The 11,970-nt window shown below is 42.0% G+C and overlaps 1 protein-coding gene and 1 long non-coding RNA gene across 3 annotated transcripts in view; one reads left to right on the top strand and one right to left on the bottom strand.

The window, feature by feature from the left end:
* Window positions 1-11,970, bottom strand: part of zfpm2a (zinc finger protein, FOG family member 2a) — a 172,347-nt gene that overhangs the window by 47,886 nt on the left and 112,491 nt on the right. The gene's annotated exons all lie outside the window — the stretch shown is intronic.
* Window positions 3,269-11,952, top strand: LOC112143410. The gene is made up of 4 exons (XR_002918737.2): window positions 3,269-4,005; window positions 7,442-7,535; window positions 10,748-10,930; window positions 11,000-11,952. It is a non-coding gene; the product is annotated as an uncharacterized LOC112143410 (long non-coding RNA).

Here is an 11,970-nt window from a genome sequence, read left to right as displayed (position 1 = left end):
CCGTATTAATCACAGCAACACTTCAATAATTGGTGTAATGTTAAAAAAATGAGAGTTGATTTTATGTGTTTGATTAGGCAGATGGGTTGAATAATGCTCAAGTCTTTGCTCGTCATTTTTAATCAACTTGAACCTGTTGTCATGAAAAATGAAACGTGTGCAACGATTGATGCGCTTCTGCACCTCAGCTCATCAGTTATAAGAACTGGTTTTAAGCAGGAGTAAATCTATTTCTTTGCAGGAGCAATGAGAAAATGTGCACAACAAGTCATTTACTGAAGCTGGCCGACATCTGAAGCAAAGTTTCTTTTGAAACCACAGCTTCCCTCATTTCACCTGCTGCTTTGTACCTGCTCTCATTCTTCTCTCCTCGCGCTGCTTTCTCCCTGGCTACAGCCCTGACCGAGCTAACTAGCCACTGTGGCTATCACACCCAGCAGTGTCTGACTAAGAGGCTGCTATGCACTGACCAGCTGCAGCCCCAGTGACTGAAGTACAGAGCACTAAGGAGGCAGGCAGGATGTAATCTGCAGGAGCTGTTGATACAGGGAAACACACGGGGTTTGGGTCAAAAGGATTAAAATGGTGGAGGTGATGGTTGTATGAAGAAGAGGGGATGGGAAATAGAGGAGGTTAGCAGCGGGCAAGCCACCCCATGACAGAGAGGAGTGGGAGATTACAGGGAAAAAATGGGGAAAGGAGGATTCCCGTGAGGAGCGGGGAGGCAGTGACTCCAAATGGCATTGGAACATAGCATTAGTGGCCGCCATTCAGCTGCATGCAGGCTTAGCGAGTTCAGGCATCAGCCGAGGGGTGACAGGTGTTGAGGAAAACAAGATGCAAAGGAGGGGAAACCTGAGTCCCACAAAGACGCTTTGGAGCTGATGTCAGCGCCGGAGAGAAAAGTCGCATCTTTGAACAATGACGCCAACTTTGCTCACTGGAGTTCAATCAAGAAAAGCGTCAATCATGAAAAAAAACAGATATGAGACTAAAACCAATCGTCCTCAGTCCCTCACAGGCCTCATTTCACAGAGTGGGAGAGCAGGTTCAGGAGATCTTACATCACTTCTTTTTTAATCCGAGGGCTTGGATTCCAGTTACATTTCACGTTGAATAGACTTGTGTTTCCTGCAGTCGAGCCCTCTTCGAGTGTGCTGGCTAGTGGAGCGATGACAGATTGGCTTCCACTCACTGCACGGGGGAGCACAATGGAGCCGCTTTGACAGAGTTAAGAGAAACAGTGCATCAACACCCTCCCATCTCGCTTTCTCCTCACATGCAGGCATCCATGCGCCGCTCCCTCTTCCCCCGTCCCCTCTTCCCTGGGGCCTAGAGAATGGATGGCCCTGTCTGACCTGAGCGACACCGATGCCTAGCGCTCCACGCTGCTGTACCTACAGCACGACTGTCTGCTCGTCTCGTTTCCTCACACAAAGACCCGTCTCTGTCACCTCCCGCCGACAGGCAGAGGTCAGCAGAGCTGCAGCGACCTGCAGACTTTCACTTAAATTCAGCTAATATGGAGGCTGTGGGATGACTTCATCACAGCAGTGAGAAGGAGTCTGGCTGTTCTGACAAACCAAAGTCAGTTGTTGAAGCATAAATAAACACACCTGGATCATTCAAACGAAACCAGAGTCGGAGGCTTTACGTAACTAGAAACCTTGGAGCAACAGATTCTCCAGAGATCCCGTTGAAATGAGCAGACGCCGCATCTGTGTGTTCAATGCTATGGTGCAACACCCTCATGGCACCAGCTCGCCACGCACTCGCAATTCCCATCACCCAGTTCTTGCTGTAATACTTGTACTTCACCTAAATAGGACACATTTCAAGGCCAGGAGAATGAATTTAAGTTCATATCTCACTATTAAAGCTGACATCAGGCCAAGTGGACACTGTCACTATTATTGTCCACGGGCAGAGCAGCAGCAACACAACCCGACCCTTCAAGTTTCAAGTTTACCCTCAGTCTCAGCACAAAACCAAACAGGGCGGTAGTTAGAATTCACATACAAATGTTTAAAAATGTACAAATCAAAAGTAAATTCAGTCAATTTGGATAAAATCATTTGTTTAAAGGAAACATGCTACATAAAAACACAAATACCCAGCCAGCAAGGCCAAGTGGGCCCATATGGTTTCAAAGTGGGCAGAACATGTGGCCCCTGATTAGCTTTGTTCAGTTACACTGGTGGCCCCACCTGTGTGTGCCCACATTAGCTTAAGTGGCCACTCAGTGGGTAGGCTCACTAAGCTAGCCAACAAGCTCCACTGTATCGAAATAGCGAACTCCGTTATATAGAACTAGCGAGCTCTGTTGTATCAAGCTACTGACCTCCCCTGTAACGAGCCAGCAAGCTCTGCTGTTTCATATTAGCAAACTCATCGGTAGCAAGCTAACGAGCTCTGCTGTAACGAGCTAGCAAGCTCATCTGTAGCAAACTCCACTGTAGCATATTAGCTAGCTCATCTGTAGCGAGCTAGAAAGCTCTGGTATATCGAGGTAGCGAGCTCCTCTATAGCTAGCTCCATTGTATCAAGCTAGCAAGCTCATCTGTATCAAGCTAGCAAGCTCATCTGTATCAAGCCAGCAAGCTCTGCTGTAGCGAGCTACCAAGCTCCATTGTATCAAGCTAGCGAGCTCATCGGTAGCAAGCTGTGCTGTAGCATGCTAACAACTTCATCTGTAGCAAGCTAGCAAGCTCCACTGCCCATCGCGCGACTGGCTAGCTTAGCGAGCCTACCCACTGAGTGTATACTTAAGCTAATGTGGATAAACCCCCATTTTCTGACCACTTGTAAACCCCATGGGGCCCACTCTGCCTTGCTGGCTGGGTAGCAAAGCAAAGTAAAATTTGATCCAATAAATTACACATTTTTGCCACTGCAGGAATAAATTAGAACTGTAATTGATAATTTTGTATCTTCTGAATTTTTTTAGACTAAATTGGAGTTCAGTAAATATTTAGGAAGACACTAAATATTTTAGCAAGATTGGCATGTATTCAGAATTTTTCTTAGCAGATGTCAAACAAATTCCTCAATTTTTGCGATTTCACAAGAATTTCTTCAGGCACTTTTGAAACGTATGGATTATTGGTATCAAAACGCTCAGCACATTCCGGACAACCATACTCGTACTTTTGGTATTCATACTTTTTACGCATTTTAAGATTTTATGCAATTTTTGCGATTTTTCAAGAAAATGTCCAAATCTTTTGAGCACTTTCTTCCAATTCTCCCACTATAAGTCCATCAGCAACTTTAGCAATATGCTAAAACTTTAGCTTTCTAGCTTTAGCATTTTCAGCAAATGTCTTCAGCAACTACAGTAAAATTCTTCAGCATCTTTAGCCAAAAGCACTCACACTAGCATTATTGGGGGGAATGCAACTTTTCTCATTGTACTTGTAAAATACTGAATTAGACTAAATAACATCCCTACTCAAAAACGTACTTTAGTTAGATATTACTATACATATAATATAGGACAGAATGGAAAAAGTTACTTAGAACATAGAAAGTGATTTTCCAACTTCTTTAAGGATGAAATGAGGAGTTCTTCTTTGACTCACACTGACTCAGTTTCAACTATTTTTTAAAGTTTTTTTTTTTTTTTACCTCAATTGTGGACTAAAGAAACTGTGTTTGATAATCGAAACCCTTATCTAGTCCGAGGCTCAGAAGTTGAACATCCCTATATTGCATATCGGCCCTGCAGAGCCCACAGCTGAATCCCGCGCATGCATCCAGGTGTCCTACCGATTCCATCGGACTTTTAGAGGGCCAGAATCGCTGAAATCCTTTGACCAGATCGCTCGATAAAACGACCTACTGATAAGAAACTCGTGTTGTTGCTGCCTGTGTCTGTGTTTCTGTGTGTGCTGCAATGAGAAAAGCAAAACTGGGATATTGCACTGATACTCCTAAGACTATAAGGTGGTGTGCTTTATTTCATGCAGGTGGAGGTACAATCAATAAAATGGATTAGCTGCACAGGTATGTATAAAGGTTATCTCCGCGTTCTTCTGTATGAACCGAGCGGAGACCCTGCAAAACAATTTTGTAATATCTCCGGCTATTTCCTCAGAGAAAATCTGATTATGTTTAGCTTAACCTGGAAATCGATTTGCAGGTGTATACATTATCAAAGGAGAAACGGCTCCTGCAGCACCTGGCCCCAAAGCTTGAATGGATTTTATTTCCAACTCTATTCTCTGCTGTATCGGTGTTACACTGGCTGTGATTTAGTTCTGTGTTTCTCCCTCCTCTCCTCGTCTCTTCTGGCTGTGATCATGTGATCATGAGTTTAGTTCCACTGCAGTCCTGTGTCAACCCTCACAGGGACTTTAAGCAGCCGCTTTTCCATCACACTGACTGACAATCTGCACAACCCTCCACCTCAGCGATTCCTCTATCTCTGCCCCTCCATCTCTGCACACACTCCAGTCTGCCCCCCCACTTCCAAAAACCAGAAATACGTGCAGAATGGACCCTCTTTCTGCCCGCAGCTTTTGTCTTTGATTATCTCCACACGTGCACGCACCATTTCTTAAACTGTGTTTATGGGTGCGCCTCTGTGTCTTGGAGAGTTGGGTCGGGGGGGGTCCACTCTGACCAATGGCATCCAGGAGCAGAGCTTTATCCTCCAGCACACTGACAATGCTTTTCACACCTACTTACCACAGCAGTGATGGGGGGGTGGGCTGGATCATGCCCAGGCCTAAAAGCAGCCATTTTTAACACACTTCCACACACAGAACAGACCCTTTAATTACTGATTCAAGATCCTGCTGCAGATTAAGTAGGGAGCCGTAGAGGCTTATTTTCATATCCGGGGAATTTTTCAATGAATATAAAGCGGTCATTGATTGTGTGGTTAAGAGAGGGAAGTTAAGACGAGAAATATGCATTAATCACATTATATGTGATTAATGCAATAATTTTTTTTGATTGAATACATGCAGTAGTGGTAGGACATGTTCCAAAAATGAAGACGGCCTCTTTGGAATCCACTTAGCTGTGAGTCTACAGCTCCTGCAATAATTGGGCTTTTCTCTCACTACAGTGATTCTCCTGCTCCTCTCTGTATGTTTTTCAGCACATAAAAACTCAATCACACTTTCAGTGATTTCAGCAATCTTGGTATCTAAACGTTCAGCTTGTTCAGGACATTACTGCTTGTATTCATAAACTTTATAGTTATTGAAATACTGAGCAAAATATGCCCCATTGGAAATGAATGAGAAAGTCTTCAGATTTTGAAAACATCAGCAACAAACCTTTAAATATATTCATGTTTTAATCTTTTAGAATAATTTTCAAAAACTTGGGAGTTTTTCTAATATTATAGCAACATGCTAACGTTTATGGCTAGTTTGTTATCTAGTCATTTAGGCTAAGATAGAGTTTAGCTCATATTTTAGCAACATCCTTACTAGCTTTTTTGGCTAAATTGACACTGACGTTTTCTTCTGCTAATTTGGAGTTTTGCTAATGTTTTAACTACATGCTAACATTTTTGACTAATTTAGTTAACAAATGAATTTTAGGCTGTTTTGGAGTTTTGCTAATATGTAAGCAACAAGCTAGCTTTTTGGCTAATTTGGCATCTACTATGTTTTTTTGGGCAAATTTGGAGTTTAGCTTATACTTAAGCAATATACACTAATTAATTAGTTTACAAAATGTGCATGTTATAGGGATTTTTAAACAATTTTACGACAAATACTTCAGAAATGTAGGTCAACTTCAGCGCTCTTTCAAAGTTCTTCGATGAAATTTTCAGTCTTAGCAAATTTAACATTTTGCAAATAGCTTTTGCATTTTCAGCAAATTCCTTCAGCAATTGCGTCACCATTTTCTGCTAAAAGCTTCAGCTTCTTTAGCGACTACTTTCAGCAAAAATAATTTGCACTAGCATTATCCCAGGGTATGCAACTTTTCTAGTTTTATTGAGGTTTACAAAAGTTTGAAACAGTTTCAATTGTACAATATAGTGGGAAACTATACAATGCTAATAAGTATAAATATGTACACATTCTCCATGTGATTTGAAAATACAGAACAGATTTAGAAGTTACAAGCAAAAATAACAAATGCATAATACTAAAACAGAGTAAGATACAACTGTTAAAAAAGGTAGGAAAACAATAAAAACAAATAAAGTAAATTATGCACAGCTTATTGGAACAATAAGGCCACAATGGGACACCATCTTTTGTCTCATTGAATCCTCAGGGAGTTTATTTCCTCCATCTGATACATTTCTCTCCCTTTCACAATAAAGGTATTGTATGCAGGTGGATCAGGGTTTAAGCACTTATTGGTAATACTCTTAAATTCTATAAAAGTACTTTTTATCATCCCCTACAAAGTTATCTGGTGGTAATATTTGAGATTTTTTATGGATTAAAGCAAAAGTTGCAATGATTTTTAAAATGTGCATTGTAAGGATATAACAAATAGCCAACCTTTATTCATGAACTTTTATTGGTTCACTGTAAAAAATGTCAGTGATTTTTACAGAGAAAAACTTCTGTTTGTACTGTAAAATCCTGGCAACATACGCTATCAGTTGTTTTAGCGTAAAATTGAATGTACGTCTTTGTTAATTTTGCAGATGGGATACATTTAATGTTCCTACTGTAAAATTATGATGCAATTTTCAACAATAAAGAAAAGTAAACTATAACAATAAAAGTTTTTGTAACCTAATATGATAAAAAGTACCACTGAATATTTTACGGTAAAATTCTGGCAACCTCAGCTGCCAGTTTTCTACTGTAAAAAATAATATATATTTTTGCTAATTTTTGTAATTTTTAAGGGTTAATACATATTAACAGCAGCAATAAGAAATGTTGCCCAAAAAAAGGAAAGTAGGACATTTTTTACCTTTTTTATGGTGAAATTCCGGCAACTACTGCTGTAAAATGTAAATATTTTTTACAGTATTAAACCTGCCCAAAACTTTCTTGTTTAAAAAGCGAAGACACTTTCTCCTCAAACCCTTTTTTCTTCAGTTCCCTTTAAAATGTGGCTCTTAAAGCCAGCTCTGTGTGGTCCAGGTACTTCACTCAGATGATTATAATGCCACGAGGGTGCAGCACATATTAGCCACAGAGGAGCACAATGGTATCATAATTAATGGTCGCAGCAGGATTGAACGCTGCCCTGACATGGAAAAGTGGGCCTACTTAAGCTCTACAAGGCGTTTAAATATGCAGAGTGAATGGCACAGCCCAAACCCTCCTGCTCTAAGGACGGCCCACGCTCATTAGCCTGACATCCTCCAAGGCACTGATACAAGGGCGACTGGCACACACAAAACAAACCGCCGAAAACACACGGAGACCCAGCGACAGACAGCAAAGCAGAGGCTTCCTCCTCATCAGTGCCCATCACGCCTTTAACGCTTCCCTCTGAATTGCAGGTTTTGTCTGCGGGATTTGTCTGCGCTGAATGCGGACGGACATGTGAGCCAGAATGCAGCGTTCCTGTAATGGCCTCGTCTGCATTCTGCCGATGTGAGTGTTTGCTGTGTTTGCTGTCTGCGCTCAGCTGTCTAGCACAGAGAAACTGCCTCCGCAGCGACAGAACAATGCAGATGAAAGGCTGACGGAGGAAGCGTCTGGAGCTGACGTCTTTCATGTGGATCAGAATGCAGCAGCAGCTGCTTGTGCATAGAGTTCATATGATTAGGAGTGGAACGGGGAGAAAAAGCTCTCTTTAATATGTTTGCAGACAAAGACAACAGAACACACTTTGTGTGTGAGTGAAATCCCTGCATGTGGGATAGCTAAGTCCTCCCAGATTGCTGAATGATCTGGATTTTCCTCTCTTTAACCCACTCCTCACTTTCCACACCTCCTCTTCATGAACACAGCTTCATCACTTCCTCCAAAAACGCTTTTGTGGAAACGACACTTCACCAAACAAGTGCCCCCACCCACCGGCAGCCCCCCTCCACCCTGACCGTACCAAGTTATCGCCTGGCTCAGTGCAATCAATTATTGTTGCAGTGAAATCATTAATAATTTCCTAATGAAAGTGATTCTGTTGATCTCTGTTGTCTTTTAATTAAACATAATTAGTCGGCTGCTCTGAGCTGTGGTGGGGACTCCTTTAGGGTACAATTTTGTTTTAATACACTGATAATGAATTTTTTACAATGAGTCAGTTGTTTAGTTATTATTCCGTCACAGTGTTTTACTATGTTCCCTGATAACAGATAATAACCATCGCACCTCCTGCTCGCTGCAGTCGTTTTTAAAGGAGGAGGGTTGAAATGAACAATTAAATTTGGATCTGGAAGAGTCCCCTCCTCTCTCAGATTAGCGCCGCATGTTGCTAGGGAAAGGAAGGAGCGCAGCTTAGGGGTTTGAAAAAAATGAAAACTGTCTAAAAAGAGTTTCCAGAGGACATGAAAAGGCCTGTTAGCTAAAGAGCGAGTGGAGAAAACATGGATAGATAATACATCGGTTCAAGGCAGTTCACTGAACGCCTCAGAGGTCCGCAAATGTGGATCAATGAAAAGAGCAAATGAAGGCATAAAGAGGATGTGATTATAAGCCAGGCTGCAGAATGTGAGCCGATTCAAAGACACAGAGAGGAAGCTAATTCGGCGCTGGTGTAGCACGCCGCAGCTACAGTGGTCAATTCCTGCGTGAACAATGGGCTCTGTCGCTCCGGAGACTTATTGAACATGCTCTATCTGAATGTGGCCTGGCTTAAGAGGCTTATGGCTGAAAAGTTTAGGTGACCTCCACATTATGTGGACACGTGCAGATTTCATTGGCTCACACAGCAGGTAAAAATGACCCAACAAAAAAACTCACAGTAACTATGAACTGAATACTTCATTTAGGAGGAAAAAAAGTATTTTTACTTTTAAACTCTGATTTAAGCCTCAAAGGAGGTCATTAACTAAACACATTTGTTTTATTATGCCACATTTTAATGTCTATAAGGATGTAACAATTCTTCCAGAATTGGTAAAAGGCCGATTCAAACTCGTCAACATGTTCATCGTTGTAGGAAATGAAAATAAAAAAATCGGTTTGTCTCGGCCTGGGCCTACATTTAGAAAAAATGCGGGGCAGATGATATTTCTTCATGCACGCTCGCTGTCAGTGTGAGCGCATGTCGGAGTGTGCATCTGTGAGTGTGTGTGCATCTGTGAGTGTGTGTGCATCTGTGAGTGTGTGTGCATCTGTGAGTGTGTGTGCATCTGTGAGTGTGTGCGCATCTGTGAGTGTGTGCACCTGTAAGTGTGCACGCCTGTGACTGAGCGCACCTGTGCGTGAGCGTGTAGCCAACTGGCTGTGTGTTCTTCATCCGCTTCCCTCCTGGGAAATTCTTGCATCTCTTTCAGATTTAAAAGTTTCACATAAGTCCGTCCCTCCAGGATTTTGGGATGTTGCGATCACAACTATTAGTGCAAATTCACTAAGATTTGTTCCTCAACCAGCAACTTTTCATTTTCATGGCAACTTTACTGCAACTTTGACAATCTACTGAAACAGTCATGCTGACGACGCAGCTTCACGGCTGTTTCCATTCTGACTCCTTCCTGGGAGCCGTGCTCTTTTTATGAACTCTCTTTAGCTCTCTGTCTTTTTTTCTCTGCGAGCTGCTCGTGAACGCTCATTTGGGCTGAGCGAACGTGGGTACGGAGCAGTCCGTCACACGTAGAACACAACATGAACCGAGTATGAAAGGATTTGTGATCATTTCATTATAATTGTTTATTTGTATTGAATAATTTCTGTTAGTAGGAAAACAGACAGTTTGATGTAAGGGTAAAAAGAAAACATACTTGACCTTAAAATTCCTTTAATTCATTGTGTTGAGAAAAAAATAAACGGAAAAAATCAAAATAATGTCTTTAAAACTAATCAAATGGTGGCTCGACTGAACAGTTACATCCCTAAATCTAAATCCTGAGCACAATCTTCTGTCAGATTTGCAGCATTTCAACAGAAAATCCCAAAAAGCTGTTTCTGAATTTGCTTCCTCTGGTAAAGCTTTCCCTCTCTCCAGCTGCATTGTTTATCCGCGTGTTGTTTATCAGTGCAGAAGAGTCTCCGGTGGTTTCTCTCTGTCTTCCCGGCTGTCATTCTCTCCCTCTCTCGGCGGCCTCCGGTGTTACTGTAACATATAATTACTCTGCAGCCTTGCTTGCCTATTTCTATAACTCCAGCGGTTCAAAGTGACTGTCGGAGTGTGGAGGAGATCATTGTGGGAGTTCCAGGTGGATTTCTTGATAATGAGTTAGCGCTGTAGTAGAGTTGAGGGTTTTAGTAATGGCTGGCTGCTAAAGCTCTTCCTGGGAGTTTAATGTAAAACAAACAGGGCCGCGCTGACAGCCTGGGAAAACTGATATTGTGTCTTTGCAGCTTCCACTTCAGGGCTCTCGCCGCCTCCTGCTCCAAGGAAGGGAATTCTAAGAACAATTTATATTAATGAAATGGCGTTTGGATTCCAAATTTGAATGACTCAAACGTTACTCATGGCCTGTTTTTTAAATGCTTGTATTTGTAAAAAAAAATCAGGACGACCGTATTTAAACTGAAAACCTTTTTCTTTAAAAAAAAAACTGATTTGTTGAATCATCAAATTAAGCTAAAAGAATACAATAACCGCTTTGAAGAAGGTTACTGTTCATAAATCTGTGGTACTCGCTGCTGCTGCACGTCCTTCATCACACATTTTAACTCATTCTTCTCCTCCTGAAAAGTTTCAGAGAAAGGGATGAGCGGGAATGCAGAAATCGCAGCGTCCATCCCTGCACTACAGCCGGTCGAACCAATCACGGTTCTCCGGGACACTCCCACATAGATGCACATGGCAAGCCTCCAAAGTCAGCCGCTACTATCTTTGCAGGCAGCTTTACAAAAAGCCGAGACCACTGAAACGTGAGGTAAGACGCATTCTGCAAGCACACTGTGCATTTAGATATTCACTGTTTTCCATAAATAACACATTTCAGAGATCAACGCAGAAGCCAGCAGAGGGAACCAGCGGCGAGGTGAAGACGGAGCGCTCTGGACCTCCGTCTCTCAGCGTGAGAAGAAAGAAAGAAAGTTCCTCTTGAAGTCAGAGGAATACACTTCCAGCACAGCTTCAAAACTAAACAGCAGTGAATGTGACAACGGTTCCACAGTTTTGGCAGCCAAACTTCAATCCAGAGAGTGGACAGACGTGGAGATTGGAACATTAAAAAGAAGCCAGTGGAGAAGAATGAGAGGCATAAATTGCGTCACACTCGGAGTGGAAGAGTCAGGCAGCTGGACTGCATCAAACGTCACGCCACTTTCTGAACTCCCTCCAGATTCCAGCAGAGGGGAAAAAGAAGCCAGGAGCAGAAATGTGGGACCATTCCTTCAGAAGAAAGTCAAAAGAAAACTGTTGACCGTCCGATTTATGCCGACACTCTGCAGCTTCGTAGCTAAACGTCCTCCATCTTTGGTGTCTGACATGGTCGGGTACAGGAGTCTGGAACCTGCAGAGCCTCCATGACCCTTCCATTGTGGCTCTCCGGTTGAAGAAAATTGATGTTTTCATTTTAAAAGTAGCACATTCATCAAAACAAAACAGTCAAACTTTTGTTAAATCATTCACAAACATTTGAAGAATAGCACGCATCCCTCCTGACTACGTTACCCACAATGCTCCAGAAATCCATCCAGTGTTACAGCTTTATAGCTTCACAGTCGTACTAAAACATTTAGACCACCAAACTCAAGGTCAGTAAGCACAGTCAGGATTCATAATAAAGTGGACTGTTTCTGGGGTTTTAACTGTACCAAAAACACAGTAAGGGTCACTAAAAATCTCTGAATGATTTCTTCAAAGATAAGTTTATGAATTTCCAACAAAAACTATCAAATTAACTGCACAAATTCTTTAAAAAAAATGTTTTAATTAAGTCTTTTTTTAATTGCTGCTGACATAAAACTA

Source organism: Oryzias melastigma, linkage group LG16 (assembly GCF_002922805.2).
Source record: "Oryzias melastigma strain HK-1 linkage group LG16, ASM292280v2, whole genome shotgun sequence".
NCBI lineage: Eukaryota > Metazoa > Chordata > Actinopteri > Beloniformes > Adrianichthyidae > Oryzias > Oryzias melastigma.
The sequence above is the reverse complement of the archived record's forward strand: the minus strand, read 5'-3'. Positions and strand labels throughout refer to the sequence as shown.